General features: G+C 38.7%; 1 protein-coding gene across 2 annotated transcripts in view; it reads left to right on the forward strand.

The window, feature by feature from the left end:
* The window catches only part of ADCY2 (adenylate cyclase 2), a gene marked incomplete at its 5' end in the record, with an annotated part of 433,407 nt that overhangs the window by 273,128 nt on the left and 142,219 nt on the right, over window positions 1-18,060 (forward strand). The gene's annotated exons all lie outside the window — the stretch shown is intronic.

Genomic DNA, 18,060 nt, shown 5'->3' on the forward strand with positions numbered 1-18,060 from the left:
ACCCCTCTAGGTGGTCACAAAGCACCGAGCTGATATCCCTGTGCTATGTGGCTACTTCCCACTAGCTATCTATTTTATGTTTGATAGTGTATATATGTCCATGACACTCTCTTGCTTTGTCACAGCTTACCCTTCCCCCTCCCTATATCCTCAAGTCCATTCTCTAGTAGGTCTGTGTCTTTATTCCTGTCTTACCCCTAGGTTCTTCATGACATTTATTTTCTTAAATTCCATATATATGTGTTAGCATACGGTATTTGTCTTTCTCTTTCTGACTTACTTCACTCTGTATGACAGACTCTAGGTCCATCCACCTCATTACAAATAGCTCAATTTCGTTTCTTTTTATGGGTGAGTAATATTCCATTGTATACATGTGCCACATCTTCTTTATCCATTCATCCGATGATGGACACTTAGGTTGTTTCCATCTCCGGGCTATTGTAAATGAACATTTTGCTACATGACTCTTTTTGAATTATGGTTTTCTCAGGGTATATGCCCAATAGTGGGATTGCTGGGTCATATGGTTGTTCTATTTGTAGTTTCGTAAGGAACCTCCATACTGTTCTTCACAGTGGCTGTACCAATTCACATTCCCACCAGCAGTGCAAGAGTGTTGCACTTTTCTCCACACCCTCTCCAGCATTTATTTTTTTTAGATTTTTTGATGATGGCCATTCTGACTGGTATGAGATGATATCTCATTGTAGTTTTAATTTGCATTTCTCTAATGATTAATGATGTTGAGCATTCTTTCATGTGTTTGTTGGCAGTCTGTATATCTTCTTTGGAGAAATGTCTATTTAGGTCTTCTGCCCATTTTTGGATTGGGTTGTTTGTTTTTTTGTTATTGAGCTGCATGAGCTGCTTATAAATTTTGGAGATTAATCCTTTGTCTGTTGCTTCATTTGCAAATATTTTCTCCCATTCTGAGGTTTGTCTTTTGGTCTTGTTTATGGTTTCCTTTGCTGTGCAAAACTATCAAGTTTCCTTAGGTCCCATTTGTTTATTTTTGCTTTTATTTCCATTTCTCTAGGAAGTGCGTCAAAAAGAATCTTGCTGTGATTTATGTCATAGAGTGTTCTGCCTATGTTTTCCTCTCAGTTTGATAGTTTCTGGCCTTACATTTAGGTCTTTAATCCATTTTGAGCTTATGTTTGTGTATGGTGTTAAGGAGTGATCTAATCTCATACTTTTACATGTACCTGTCCAGTTTTCCCAGCACCACTTATTGAAGAGTCCATCCTTTCTCCACTGTACATTCCTGCCCCCTTTATCAAAGATAAGGTGACCATATGTGTGTGGGTTTATCTCTGGGCCTTCTATCCTGTTCCATTGATCTATCTTTCTATTTTTGTGCCAGTACCATACTGTCTTGATTACTGTAGCTTTGTAGTATAGTCTGAAGTCAGGGAGCCTGATTCCTCCAGCTCCGTTTTTCATTCTGAAGATTGCTTTGGCTATTCGGGGTCTTTTATGTTTCCATACAAATTGTGAAATATTTTGTTCTAGTTCTGTGAAAAATGCCAGTGGTAGTTTGATAGGGATTGCATTGAATCTGTAGATTGCTAGGTAGTAAAGTCATTTTTACAATGTTGATTCTTCCAGTCCAAGAACATGGTATATCTCTCCATCTATTTGTATCATCTTTAATTTCTTTCATCAGTGTCTTATAATTTTCTGCATACAGGTCTTTTGTCTACTTAGGTAGGTTTATTCCTAGATATTTTATTCTTTTTGTTGCAGTGGTAAATGGGAGTGTTTTCTTGATTTCACTTTCAGATTTTTCATCATTAGTGTATAGGAATGTCAGAGATTTCTGTGCATTAATTTTGTATCCTGCTACTTTACCAAATTCATTGATTAGCTCTAGTAGTTTTCTGGTAGCATCTTTAGGATTCTCCATGTATAGTATCATCTCATCTGCAAACAGTGACAGCTTTACTTCTTCTTTTCCAATTTGGATTCCTTTTATTTTCTTTTCTTCTCTCGTTGCTGTGGCTAAAACTTCCAAAACTATGTTGAATAAGAGTGGTGAGATTGGGCAACCTTGTCTTGTTCCTGATCTTAGTGGAAATGGTTTCAGTTTTTCACCATTGAGGACAATGTTGGCTGTGGGTTTGTCATATATGGCCTTTATTATGTTGAGGAAAGTTCCCTCTATGCTTACTTTCTGCAGGGTTTTTATCATAACTGGGTGTTGAATTTTGTCAAAAGCTTTCTCTGCATCTATTGAGATGATCATGTGGTTTTTCTCCTTCAATTTGTTAATCTGGTGTATCACGTTGATTGATTTGCGTATATTGAAGAATCCTTGCATTCCTGGAATAAACCCCACTTGATCATGGTGTATGATCCCTTTAATATGCTGTTGGATTCTGTTTGCTAGTATTTTGTTGAGGATTTTTGCATCTATGTTCATCAGTGATATTGGCCTCTAGTTTTCTTTCTTTGTGACATCCTTGTCTGGTTTTGGTATCAAGATGATGGTGGCCTCATAGAATGAGTTTGGGAGTGTTCCTCCCTCTGCTATATTTTGTAAGAGTTTGAGGATAGGTGTTAGTTCTTCTCTAAATGTTTGATAGAATTCGCCTGTGAAGCCATCTGGTCCTGGGCTTCTGTTTGTTGAAAGATTTTTAATTACAGTTTCAATTTCAGTGCTTGTGATTGGTCTGTTCATATTTTCTATTTCTTCCTGATTCAGTCTTGGCAGATTGTGCATTTCTAAGAAAATGTCCATTTCTTCCAGGTTGTCCATTTTACTGGCATAGAGTTGCTTGTAGTAATCTCTCATGGTCTTTTGTATTTCTGCAGTGTCAGTTGTTGCTTCTCCTTTTTCATTTCTAATTCTATTGATTTGATTCTTCTCCCTTTTTTTCTTGATGAGTCTGGCTAATGGTTTATCAATTTTGTTTATCTTTTCAAAGAACCAGCTTTTAGTTTTATTGATCTTTGCTATCGTTTCCTTCATTTCTTTTTCATTTATTTCTGATCTGATTTTTATGTTTTCTTTCCTTCTGCTAACCTTGGGGTTTTTTTGTTCTTCTTTCTCTAATTGATTTTGGTGCAAGGTTAGGTTGTTTATTCGAGTTGTTTCCTGTTTCTTAAGGTAGGATTGTATTGCTATAAACTTCCCTCTTAGAACTGCTTTTGCTGCATCCCATAGGTTTTGGGTCATTGTGTCTCCATTGTCATTTGTTTCTAGGTATTTTATGTTTCCTCTTTGATTTCTTCAGTGATAACATCGTTATTAAGTAGTGTATTGTTTAACCTCCCTGTGTTTGTATTTTTTACAGATCTTTTCCTGCAATTGATATCTAGTCTCATAGTATTGTGGTCAGAAAAGATACTTGATACAATTTCAGTTTTCTTAAATTTACCAAGGCTTTATTTGTGACACAAGATATGATCTATCCTGGAGAATGTTTCATGAGCACTTGAGAAAAATGTGTATTCTGTTGTTTTGGGATGGAATGTCCTATAAATATCAATTAAGTCCATCTCGTTTAATGTATCATTTAAAGCTTGTGTTTCCTTATTTATTTTCATTTTGGATGATCTGTCCTTTGGTGAAAGTGGGGTGTTAAAGTCCCCTACTATGAATGTGTTACTGTCGATTTTCCCTTTTATGGCCGTTAGTACTTGCCTTATGTATTGAGGTGCTCCTGTGTTGGGTGCATAAATATTTACAATTGTTATATCTTTTTCATGGATCGATCTCTTGATCTTTATGTAGTGTCCTTCTTTTCTCTTGAATAGTCTTTATTTTAAAGTCTATTTTGTCTAATGAGAATTGCTACTTGTCTGGATCTTGTCTTTCTGGTGGGCAGGTCCACATCTGGTGGTGTGTTTTGGGGTGTCTGTGGACTTATTATGATTTTAGGCAGCCTCTCTGCTAATGGGTGGCGTTGTGTTCCTGTCTTGCTAGTTGTTTGGCATAGGGTGTCCAGCACTGTAGCTTGCTGGTCTTTGAGTGAAGCTGGGTGCTGGTGTTGAGATGGAGATCTCTGGGAGATTTTCGCCATTTGTTATCTATAGAAATGATCCCTGAAAGTATAGTCTTAGGCTGGATTGATTTAATTGAGGTGTTCTATGTAGTGACAGAGAAAGGGAAGGACTCGCATATACTCTTTCCTAGGTGCTGTTTCTACTCTAAAGTACTGCTACTTTCTATCATACATAAATATGACTACTGACTTTTTTGTAAAAGTCAAAGAAAGATAAAGCAAGGCCTCTCAAATAGTAAGAGTATTAAATGTGTTCTGATTTGATTGATGTAAAGCAAAGTTTCTAAAGATGGACATAAGAGAAAGAAACTAAATTTTATAACAAGAAACAGTGGCAATAGCAGTTGTTACTAGACCTTATCTTCAGAGATGTGCATGGTCCTTTTATACTGCAGGAAAATATTGAATAACATCATCTGTCTCCTCAGCACCACGTGTAACACAGTGGCTGCTTAGGGATCTGGTGTCTGTTTCTTCTGGTAGCTACTTTCTATTGGGAGAAGAAAAATACATAACAATATCCCTTCTGTTTATTAATTGTTTTGGCATCCTGATGTAATTGAATTGCACTTAAAATAAGAACTAAATAGAAATAAGAATTTGGAAAGAGAAAACAATTTTAATTCTTATAAAAAAAAAACATGGCCCTGTCATCCTCCCTTTTGAAAAATACAGCAAGTTTAAATATTTATTACATGCATGGTTTAATGCAGGAACAAGATATAATGTACATCTCTATATCTTAGCTCATAATTTAAGTACAAATTATTTTTGCTTAAATTGGATTTTCCTATCAACCAAAATAATCTCAAAAGTAGCATAAATATAAAGTTAAATATCTGCTTTGTTTCATTATATGAGAAATGCTTTGGAGTGCAGAGTGTCCTGAATTTTGAGCAGTAGTACGTTGAAATTTACGAGCTCTGTAGCTTTTCTCAGAGGCACAATTTAAAAGAACAAGTTCTAGGAAAAAAAGACTTGTGTTAAAATGGAACTCTCAAACCAAGGTCAAGCTGTTCACTGGATAACCTTTGAATAGTCTGGAATTATCCAGATTCTCTGTATGTAGACAATCTTTTGTAGCAAGAGAAAGAAATAGCAATGGTGTATATCAATCAGTTTTGTGACAGCTTGATTTTCTAAAAGTCCCCTTAAGAAATTCCTCCAATGTATTTGGAGGTAATGTAGATAAGTCATATCCAGTATATTAGACACTGAAGTTTGTGTGTTGCTTTCAGATAATTTGGCAGGGTACACAGCTATATTAGCAAAAAGCTGAAATATTAATGGAAATATTAACCTTGTCAGATTATGAACTGAGTTGAAATTTATCATGTGTCCCATAATATTGGGCTTTTCTTTCAGAGCAAAGCATTTTATAATGGAAGAAAGACATATTTAAAAGTGACTTGATTTACCACATTTGAGTACAGGCTTTTATTTAAGGTTTACCCCAATACCCAATTCTGTGATCACCAAGAGGAGATGTGCAGACCCCAGAGCATGGATCCTGTCCATGGACTCTGATCATAGGTCTTGCCATCCACCAGTGGTACCAGAATCACATGATAGTGGAGAAGCCATGGGTCCTTTCCTTAGGCTGGTTGGCTTTTACCAAAATCTTTATTCCATTCAACTTTCACACAAATTCTTAACACACACACAAAAAGAAAAATTTGGTTTGCATAGCATATGGAGTTGATTTCCTGTACTTTTCAAACTACCTATAAAAAACCAGTCATCTGTCTACATGTGGGGCTAAAATGAAGATCATGGTTTACATTTGGTTATTAAATGAAGTTATGGTCATGAAAGAGAATTACTATATTTGATTCATCTTTTTTGTTCATAAAATCTGTCTTTCAGGAAAAGCTGGCTCTGTGTGCTTTGGGGTTTAATGTATTCTTATTACAGAATGTAGGCAGAAGAGAGAAGATGTTTAGAAATGTCTCAGTTAGGTTTGCCCCAAGCAGCCCTAAGGCAAGGATGTGGGTGTGGACATTTAGTTGGGAAGTGGTCCCAGGTGGCAGCGTGAGTGGAACAGGGAGGGTCCCGCTCCAGCTCCTGAAAGGAGCAACTGGAAACAGGGGCTCAGTCCATCTGGAGACCCTCCAAGGGAAGTGTGGAAGATGCTCAGACCTGCCCACTGAGGGGTGTGGGTGCAGAAACTGGGGTATTTATCCATCATTTTATAAATGATTTTTTTTTAATATCCACCAATTACTTTCTCATTGGTTGAGGCACAGGGAACTGTAGATTTAGAAAGGAACAGGCTTCAGATGACCTCCAAGGAGGGCAGAAGGAATATGGTTAGGACACTGACAACATCGGCTCCAGAAAGCATAACTAGAAATGAATATAAACATTGGGAGAGGCGACTGACTGCACTGAATCCACGTGGACACTCAGGTTATCATCACATGGTAATAATGCAGAACGATGTCAACTAAGCATTGTGACCTTATGCGTTTTGTTTTTTCTTAGCCCTTGACTCTTCCATCACCCATCAGAAGGTACAAAATTGGTTTTACTCTACTTAAGCTAATCATCAGACATCGCTGTAGACACAGATTCCATTGAGATTTCTAAACAGATAGCCTAGACCAGATTCATAATCTGTTATTCCTACGTGCCAACACTTCTTGTCACTCTTTTTGAAGTTAACAAATTTGTATTCAGTATCTACTTGCTTTATGACAGAGATTTGATGGCACTCCCAGTAACATGCCTCCTTTTGCTCCCATCTGCGACTGCTTTGATCATGTCTGAGAGGGTGACCAGACGGGTCTTCTGATTTTGTTGACAGCAGCTCATACTTTTCTCAACAGGTTTCCTCTCTTTGTTTAAATAGATTTTGAACATTATGAGCCCTTTATAATATTTTGACCTCACATCCAGTGATGCAATACACTGATCAATAAACAGAAAGAGAAACAGAGATCATCCCATACAGGGTTACTCAGTATGTACAGTGTGTTCAATAGCTACCAGAATAGAGTTAAGTGAATGCAACATTAGCATAACTCAGTTCCAAACTTTAAGGGACAAAGTCTGTTGTCTTGTTGTCTAAGTAGTTCCTTGGATGTATCACATGTTTTATGACCTTCAGACTTCCCAAATGTCTAACCATCTGGTTGGTCATGGAAGCCAAAACAGAAAAATGACAATAAGTGGCAAATAGATGTATTTGTCAGGTGGGTAGCAAAAGATGAGTAGATGATGGAACAGCTCTTTGTATTAAGATTTACAAAAGGTGGTAAAGTGCCATTGATTTTAAAAATAAATCCCACTGTCTTTCCATGTGGGTTCTGAGATCAGAGAGGGAGCAGAATTGTATAGACACTAGATCATCAACCAAATGTATTGAACTCTCAATTTGTGTGTAACAAGGACACAGCCTGTCTTCTAAGTTTTAAAATATGGACTTCTATTTTTCACGTCATTAGTAATTTCTTGGTAATCTGAGTTCCAAGTGGCTCCATTTTTCTGGGGTCACTTGTTCTGTTGACAAACCAAAACATTACTTGATTTCTTACTCTATTTTTGACCTCAGTTATTTTCCATCCTCCTGCTTTTGCTTATCTTGGCCCCGTCCGCATGCAGAGAAGTCTCACACGTTTTGCTCTAGTCCAAAATTTGAACTCACCTTGTCACCTTTGAGCTAACATGATGCTGCTATATTGTTAGATCATTAATGAAATTTGGAGAATAACAGAAGGGAATTCGAGCTCAGAATACAAATCAAATTTCAATTTCAAGTGGTTGCCAATGTTTACCAACCATTTTCCAACCAGGAGACACTTTGAATGTTCTCTTTTTCCTTGGATGCAGCCTGCTGATGTGAAGCTGGGGTCTCCCCTTCCCCTGAATGAGTCTTTCACACCTCTCCCATACCAACAGTATCATTGTCTGCCAGAGAGAAAAACCCAAAGTAATCACTGCGTTATTTTGCAGAGTAATTAAATTTCCCTTTGTATGAAAATCACTGATCCAGATTTTGCCCAGGCCTGGTATTTATGACCAAGAAGGTCATTAGGGTGGAGCTTCTGATCTCAATTACAGAAGAGTAAGATGTGGAGAGCACGTTCCTCCCCAGAAATACATCTGCACGTGGAACAACTCCTACAGAACACCTACTGAATGCTGGCAGAAGACCTCAGACCTCCCAAAAGGCAACAAACTCCCCACGTACCTGGGTAGGTCAAAAGAGAAAAGAATAAACAGAGACAAAAGAATAGGGACGGGACCCGCACCAGTAGGAGGGAGCTTTGAAGGAGGAAAGGTTTCCACACACTAGGAAGCCCCTTCGCGGGCAGAGACTGCAGGTGGCGGAGGGGGGAAGCTTCAGAGCCGCAGAGGAAATCACAGCCACAGGGGTGCGGAGGGCAAAGCAGAGAGATTCCCTCACAGAGGATCGGTGCCGACCGGCACTCACCAGCCCGAGAGGCTTGTCTGCTCACCTGCCGGGACGGGCGGGTCTGGGAGCTGAGGCTCGGGCTTAGGTTGGATCCCGGGGAGAGGACTGGGGTTGGCGGCGTGAACACAGCCTGCAGGGGGCTAATGCACCACGGCTAGCTGGGAGGGAGTCCGGGGAAAAGTCTGGACCTGCCGAAGAGGCAAGAGACTTTTTTCTTCCCTCTTTGTTTCCTGGTGCGCGAGGAGAGGGGATTCAGAGTGCCTCTTAAAGGAGCTCCAGAGACGGGCGCGAGCCGCGGCTAAAAGCACGGACCACAGAGATGGGCAGGAGACACTAAGGCTGCTGCTGCCGCCACCAAGAAGATTGTGTGTGAGCACAGGTCACTATCCACACCCCCCTTCCTGGGAGCCTGTGCAGCATGCTACTGCCAGGGTCCCGGGATCCAGGGACAGCTTCCCCGGGAGAACGCATGGCGCGCCTCAGGCTGGTGCAATGTCATGCGGGCCTCTGCCACTGCAGGCTCACCCCACACTCCGTACCCCTCCGTCCCCCCGGCCTGAGTGAGGCAGAGCCCCCGAAGCAGCTGTTCCTTTAACCCTGTCCTGTCTGAGCAAAGAACAGACGCCCTTTGGGGACCTACACGCAGAGGCGGGTCCAAATCCAAATCTGAGCCCCAGAAGCTGTACGAACAAAGAAGAGAAAGGGAAATCCCTCCCCGCAGCCTCAGGAGCAGCAGATTAAAGCTCCACAATCAACTTGATGTACCTGCATCTGTGGAAAACCTGAATAGACAACGAATCATCCCAAACTGAGGAGGTGGACTTTGAGAACAACGATATATATATATTTTCCCCTTTTCCTCTTTTTGTGTGTATGTGGATGCTTCTGTGTGTGATTCTATCTCTATAGCATTGCTTTTGTCATTTGCCCTAGGATTCTGTCTGTCCGTTTTTGGGGTATTTTTTTAGTACAGTTTTTCACACTTGTTATCATTGGTGGATTTGGTTTTCGGTTTGGCAGCTCTCTTTGTTCCTTCTTTCCTTTTTATAAAAGTTTTTTATTACTTAAATTTAAAAAATTTTTTTTTTATTTTAATAACTTTATTTTATTTTATTTTATCTTCTTCTTTCTTTCTTTCTTTCTTTCTCTCACTTTTATTCTGAGCCATGTGAATGACAGGCTCTTGGTGCTCCAGTCAGGCATCAGGGCTGTGCCACTGAGGTGGGAGAGTCAAGTTCAGGACACTGGTCCACAAGAGACCTCCCAGCTCCACGTAATATCAAACAACAAAAATCTCCCAGAGAGCTCGATCTCAACGCCAAGACCCAGCTCCACTCAATGACCAGCAAGCTACAGTGCAGGACACCCTATGCCAAACAACTAGCAAGACAGGAACACAAACCCATACGTTAGCACACAGGCTGCCTAAACCCATAATAAGGCCACAGACATGCCAAAACACACCACCAGACTTGGACCTACCCACCAAAAAGACAAGATCCAGCCTCATCCACCAGAACACAGGCACTAGACCCCTCCACCCGGAAGCCTACACAACCCATTGAACAAACCTTAGCCACTGGGGACAGACACCAAAAACAACAGGAACTACGAACCTGCAGCCTGCGAAAAGGAGACCACAAACACAGTAAGTTAAGCAAAATGAGAAGACAGAGAAACACACAGCAGATGAAGGAGCAAGGCAAAAACCCACCAGACCTAACAAATGAAGAAGAAGTAGGCAGTCTACCTGAAAAAGAATTCAGAATAATGATAGTAAAGATGATCTAAAATCTTGGAAATAGGATGGAGAAAATACAAGAAACATTTAACATGGACCTAGAAGAACTAAAGAGCAAACAAACAGCGATGAACAACACAATAAATGAAATGAAAAATTCTCTAGAAGGGATCAATAGCAGAAAAACTGAGGCAGAAGGACAGAGAAGTGACCAGGAAGATAGCATAGTGGAAATAACTACTGCAGACCAGAATAAAGAAAAAAGAATGAAAAGACTTGAGGACAATCTCAGAGACCTCTGGGACAACATTAAACGCACCAACATTCGAATTATAGGGGTCACAGATAAAGAAGAGAAAAAGAAAGGGACTGAGAAAATATTTGAAGAGATTATAGTTGAAAACTTCCCTAATATGGGAAAGGAAATAGTTAATCAAGTCGAGGAAGCACAGAGAGTCCAATACAGGATAAATCCAAGGAGAAGCACACCAAGACACATATTAATCAAACTTTCAAAAATTCAGTACAAAGAAAACATATTAAAAGCAGCAAGGGAAAAACACCAAATAACACACAAGGGAATCCCCATAAGCTTAACAGCTGATCTTTCAGCAGAAACTCTGCAAACCAGAAAGGACTGGCAGGACATATTTAAAGGGATGAAGGAGAAAAAGCTACACCCAAGATTACTCTACCCAGCAAGGATCTTATTCAGATTTGATGGAGAAGTTAAAACCTTTACAGACAAGCAAAAGCTAAGAGAGTTCAGCACCACCAAACCAGCTTTACAACAAACGCTAAAGGAACTTCCATAGGCAGGAAACACAAGAAAAGTAAAAGACCTACAATAACAAACCCAAGACAATTAAGAAAATGGTAATAGAAACATACATATCGATAATTACCTTAAATGTAAATGGATTAAATGCTACAACCAAAAGACATAAACTGGCTGAATGGATACAAAAACAAGGCCTGTATATATGCTGTCTCCAAGAGACCCACTTCAGACCTAGGGACATATAAAGACTGAAAGTGAGAGTAGGGTAAAAGATATTCCATGAAAATAGAAATCAAAAGAAAGCTGAAGTAGCAATTCTCATATCAGACAAAATAGACTTTAAAATAAAGACTGTTCAAGACACAAAGAAGGACAGTACATAATGATCAAGGGATCAAGAAGAAGATATAACAACTGTAAATATCTATGCACCCAACATAGGAACACCTCAATACATAAGGCAAATACTAAGAGCCATAAAAGGGGAAATCGACAGTAACACCATCAAAGTAGGGGACTTTAACATTCCAATTTCACCAATGGACAGTTCATCCAAAATGAAAATAAATAAGGAAACACAAGCTTTAAATGGTACATTAAACAAGATGGACTTAATTGATATTTATAGGACATTCCATCCTAAAACAACAGAATACACATTCTTCTCAAATGCTCATGGAATATTTTCCAGGGTAGATCATATCTTGGGTCACAAATCAAGCCTTGGTAAATTTATGAAAATTGAAATCGTATCTAATATCTTTTCCGACCACAATGCTATGATACTAGATCTCAATTACAGGAATAAATCTGTAAAAAATAAAAACACATAGAGCCTAAACAATACACTAATTAATAACCAACAGATCACTGAGAAATCAAGGGGGAAATCAAAAAATATCTAGAAACAAATGATAATAAAAACACGATGACCAAAAACCTATGGGATGCAGCAAAAGCAGTTCTAAGAGGGAAGTTTATAGCAATACAATCCTACCTTAAGAAACAAGAAACATCTCAAATAAACAATGTAAACTTACACCTAAAGCAATTAGAGAAAGAAGAACAAAACCCCCCAAAGTTAGCAGAAAGAAATCATAAAGATCAGATCAGAAATGAATGAAAAAGAAATGAAGGAAACAATAGCAAAGATCAATAAAAATAAAAGGTGGTTCTTTGAGAAGATAAACAAAACTGATAAACCATTAGCCAGACTCATCAAGAAAAAAAGGGAGAAGACTCAAATCAATAGAATTAGAAATGAAAAAGGAGAAGTAACAACTGACACTTCAGAAATACAGAAAACCATGAGAGATTACTACAAGAAACTCTATGCCAATAAAATGGACAACCTGGAAGAAATGGACAAATTCTTACAAATGCACAACCTTCTGGGAATGAACCAGGAAGATATAGAAAATATGAACAGACCAGTCACAAGCACTGAAATTGAAACTGTGATTAAAAATCTTCGAACAAACAAAAGCCCAGGACCAGATGGCTTCACAGGCGAATTCTATCAAACATTTCGAGAAGAGCTAACAACTAATCCTTCTCAAACTCTTCCATGCTATAGCAGAGGGAGGAACATTCCCAAACCCATTCTACGAGGCCACCATCACCCTGATACCAAAACCAGACAAAGATGTCACAAAGAAAGAAAACTACAGGCCAATATCACTGATGAACATAGATGCAAAAATCCTCAGCAAAATACGAGCAAACAGAATCCAACAGCACATGAAAAAGGATCATACACCATGATCAAGTTGGATTTATCCCAGGAATGCAAGGATTCTTCAATATACGCAAAGAAATCAATGTGATACACCATATTAACAAATTGAAGGAGAAAAACCACATGATCATCTCAATAGATGCAGAGAAAGCTTTTGACAAAATTCAACACCCATTTATGATAAAAACCCTGTAGAAAGTAGGCATAGAGGGAACTTTCCTCAACATAATAAAGGCCATATATGACAAACCCACAGCCAACATCGTCCTCAGTGGTGAAAAACTGAAACCATTTCCACTAAGATCAGGAACAGGACAAGGTTGCCCAATCTCACCACTCTTATTCAACATAGTTTTGGAAGTTTTAGCCACAGCAATCAGAGAAGAAAAAGAAATAAAAGGAATCCAAATTGGGAAAGAAGAAGTAAAGCTGTCACGTTTTACAGATGAGATGATACTATACATGGAGAATCCTAAAGATGCTACTGGAAAACTACTAGAGCTAATCAATGAATTTGGTAAATTAGCAGGATACAAAATTAATGCACAGAAATCTTTACATTCCTATACACTAATGATGAAAAATCTGAAAGTGAAATCAAGAAAACACTCCCATTTACCATTGCAACAAAAAGACTAAAATATCTAGGAATAAACCTACCTAAGGAGACAAAAGACCTGTATGCAGAAAATTATAAGACACTGATGAAAGAAATTAAAGATGATACAAATAGATGGAGAGATATACCATGTTCTTGGATTGGAAGAATCAACATTGTGAAAATGACTATATTACCCAAAGAAATCTACAGATTCAATGCAATCCCTATCAAACTACCACTGGCATTTTTCACAGAACTAGAACAAAAAATTTCACAGTTTGTTTGGAAACATAAAAGACCCCGAATAGCCAAAGCAATCTTCAGAATGAAAAACGGAGCTGGAGGAATCAGGCTCCCTGACTTCAGACTATACTACAAAGCTACAGTAATCAAGACAGTATGGTACTGGCACAAAAACAGAAAGACAGATCAATGGAACAGGATAGAAAACCCAGAGATAAACCCACACACATATGGTCACCTTATCTTTGATAAAGGAGTCAGGAATGTACACTGGAGAAAGGACAGCCTCTTCAATAAGTGGTGCTGGGAAACTGGACAGGTACATATAAAAGTCTGAGATTAGATCACTCCCTAACACCATACACAAAAATAAGCTCAAAATGGATTAAAGACCTAAATGTAAGGCCAGAAACTATCAAACTGAGAGGAAAAACATAGGCAGAATACTCTATGACGTAAATCAGGCAAGTTCCTTTTTGATGCACCTCCTAGAGAAATGGAAATAAAAACAAAAATAAACAAATGGGACCTAAGGAAACTTAAAAGCTTTTGCACAGCAAAGGAAACCATGAAAAAGACCAAAAGACAACCCTCAGATGGGAGAAAATATTTGCAAATGAAGCAACTGACAAAGGATTAATCTCCAAAATTTACAAGCAGCTCATGCAGCTCAATATCAAAAAAACAAACAACCCAATCCAGAAATGGGCAGAAGACCTAAATAGACATTTCTCCAAAGAATGTATACAGATTGCCAACAAACACATGAAAGAATGGTCAACATCATTAATTATTAGAGAAATGCAAATCAAAACTACGATGAGATATCATCTCACACCAGTCAGAATGGCCATCATCAAAAAATCTACAAACGATAAATGCTGGAGAGAGTGTGGAGAATAGGGAACCCTCTTGCACTGTTGGTGGTAATGTACAGTGATACAGCCACTGTGGAGTACAGTATGGGGGTTCCTTAAAAAACTAAAATAGAGCTACCATATGACCTAGCAATCCTACTACTGGGCATATACCCTGAGAAAACCATAGTTCAAAAAGAGTCATGTACCACAATGTTCCTTGCAGCACTATATACAATAGCCAGGACATGGAAGCAACCTAAGTGTCCACTGACAGATGAATGGATAAAGAAGTTGTGTCACATATATACAGTGGAATATTACTCAGCCCTGAAAAGAAACGAAATTGAGTTATTTGTAGTGAGGTGGATAGACGTAGAGTCTGTCATGCAGTGTGAAGTCAGAAAGAGAAAAACAAATACCGTATGCTAACACATATATATGGAATGTAAAAAACAGTCATGAAGAACCTAGGGGTAAGACAGGAATAAAGACACAGACCTACTAGAGAATGGACTTGAGCATACGGGGAGGGGGAAGGGTAAGCTGGGACAAAGTAAGAGAGTGGTGTGGACATATATACACTAGTAAACGTAAAATAGATAGCTAGGGGGAAGCAGCCACATAGCACAGGGAGAGGAGCTTGGTGCTTTGCGACCACCTAGAGGGATGAGATAGGGAGGGTGGGAGGAAGGGAGATGCAAGAGGGAAGAGATATGGGAACATATGTATATGTATACCTGATTCAGTTTGTTATAAAGCAGAAACTAACACACCATTTTAAAGAAATTATACTCCAATAAAGATGTTTTTAAAAAAAATAAGAAGGTCATTAATCTGATTTTAAATCAGTGTTTCCCTGGTGGCACTGTGGTTGAGAGTCCGCCTGCCGATGCAGAGGACACGGATTCGTGCCCCGGTCCGGGAAGGTCCCACATGCCGCGGAGTGGCTGGGCCCGTAAGCCATGGCCGCTGAGCCTGCACGTCCGGAGCCTGTGCTCCGCATTGGAGAGGCCACAACAGTGAGAGGCCCGCGTACCGCAACGAAAAAGAAAAAAAAAAACCATAAGCACTGTCTACCCAGGTCTCCACTTTGAAATTAGATTTTTCTTTATTGTGCCCCAGATGAAATGCACAGCAGATCTTTCATTCATTGAACAAATAACTGCAGGGAAAATGCTACTTTCCAAGAACTCCTGCAGTAATTGAGAAATAAAGCAATAGACAAGCCCCCCACTTCACTGCCCTTCATACCACCAGTCTCTTTGAGTGGAAGGAACCACATAAGGGTTATATTGCCAATGTCCACAATAAAATCTAGTGGTATTTCCCCCACCAAAAAAAAAGTTCTAAAAAATTTGTGGACTTGTCAATATTTTCCCTTAAGGCTGGAATATCTACAGTACTTTTCTGATATTGGTATAGGTATACTGCTTTTTCTTTTATTATTAAGGTTTTTATAATTCATCTCTTTTTGGTGTATCTTTTTTAATTTCTGATAGTTCTGTATTCTTATATTTAAGATGTGTTTATTATGAGTAGTTTAGAGTTACATTTTGTCTTTTTTCAGTCCAATCTGACAGTATTAGTCAATTAATTGGAATATTTAGTCCATTAATTTCAATATAATTTCTGGCACAACTGTCACTTTATGATTTAGTTTCTATTTGCCCCACCTGTTTTTAGTTTTCTTTGACTCTTCTTTATCGACTTATTTTGGATTAATCAAGGATTTCTTTCCCATTTTCTCTGTTAACCTGTTAGTCATACATTTTTTCAAACTTTTTGTTGCTGATGTGGAAATTGCATCCATTCTTGACTTACTACAGTCTAACATAAATTGCTTTATTTTGCCACTTCTCACACAATTCTAGGACCTCAGAACATTTTTATTCCATTGACTCCCATTTCATCTTTTGTGTTATTGTCATTGTGCATTTCATTCTGTTATATTTTAGACCACACCAGACATTAGCCTCATTATTTTGTACAGTTCATATTAATTTATATTTCCCCAGATGTATATATGGACATTTACCTTATTAAAAATTTTTGATTTCTGCATTTCATTTCTTAATTTAAATGGAAACATCAAGGGGAATTTAACAAAAAAGTGAAAAGATGATTATTAAATAAAAAGTGTTCTCTTACTTTCTTAAGTTCCAGTAAAATTCCCTTTGGTGTGTGACAAGTGTTATGACAAGTGTCAGCTCCCTGCCCTTTATCTAACTGCTTCTTTTTGCCTCTGTTGCAAGGAGGTTGGTAACAATACCAGTCAGATGATGCTGTTGTTTTGATTCAATTGGTTCATGTGAAGATGGCTCCTGGGAGCATGTGGTGCATAGCAGGTCCTCCTCATCTATTAGCTCCCCCTCTTTTCCCAGATCCCAGGCACGTGGCTTCCTCCAAACACCAGCCTGTCTTTCTAGCCTCATCTAACAGCTATGCACTGTGGGTGGGCCCCTTCCTGGATCATGAACAACATGATATTAGGGACACTGTCCCCTTCATCTTTGCATTTACCATTAGTGCTTATCAAGGGGTCTGGCATTTAATGGGCAGTGATGGATGTTTTCTGATTGGGTTAATGAAGGACGGAAGGAATGAACAAACAATCATCACTCAGTTATGCCAGTTCATAGAGAAATGCTCCCTACCATGCACTGAGACCTTACACAGGCACACGCTGAGTCTCCTGTTGACTTTGCACCTGTCTTCCTGGGTCAGGCTGGGGATGGGCTGTGGTGAGGGTCATTTCATCTTCATCAAGATGCACTCCTGACCTACCCTCTGCTCCCTTGGTGGAAGTTCCCAACAGCCCCAAAGCGATGTGCACTGTGGGTGGGCCCAGGGGACAGACACCTGGACCAGTGAATCTGTGAGCAAAGCTCAGCTTCCCCATCCCTTCCTCTACTCTCTCACCACTTTGTCCACCAAAAAAGAAATTTTTTTAAAGAAAAAAAAGAGACAATGTGGAAGAAGGAGAAAACTTGGCATTCAACAAATGTTTGTTTATACACACTGAATACCACTAGCTAAATCCACAATGCCTGAAGAATATGGTGTTTTCTGTAATAGATTAATGTTTAAAACACTCAAGGATGAATATCAACTTGCAAAGATTGCCATCTATGATACTTTTTCTCAAAAAATTGCATAGTTTCCTTGAAGAGAATGGAAAAGTTGCCACTCTAACTATAATAAATACAGATTAAAGTATGTGTAATATTGCATGCTATTGTGTACAAGATATACTGAATTTAAAGACTAAAAATACAAGAAAATCTCATATGTTACCATTTCTTTGTGTCCCACCTATAGTTTCTCATAGGTGATGTCTTTTTCAGAAGCTAATATTCCTGACTCTGTCTTTATAATAGTTTAGAAGCACTAAAGAGGATTGGATGGTCACCACAGAGGAAATGAAATATTTGAAAATATGTGACTCTTACTTAGGAAATGTGGAATATGGGCTGACTTTCAAAAGTGCAATAAAGCTTGTACTTTATCTCTCAAATGAACAAGCAGGTGAAAATGAGTGTTTTGTATCTTAGACTGACCACTGGTTCCTGGCATTTTAATATTATTTCTGCTTCACTACTTTAAAATCAAATTAGATAAATAATACCCTCAGGGAAATAACTATGCCTTCCTTTATTCTCCATACTGAAA

The sequence above is a fragment of the Grampus griseus genome (genome assembly GCF_964374135.1).
Source record: "Grampus griseus genome assembly, chromosome: 3".
Classification (NCBI taxonomy): Eukaryota; Metazoa; Chordata; class Mammalia; order Artiodactyla; family Delphinidae; genus Grampus; species Grampus griseus.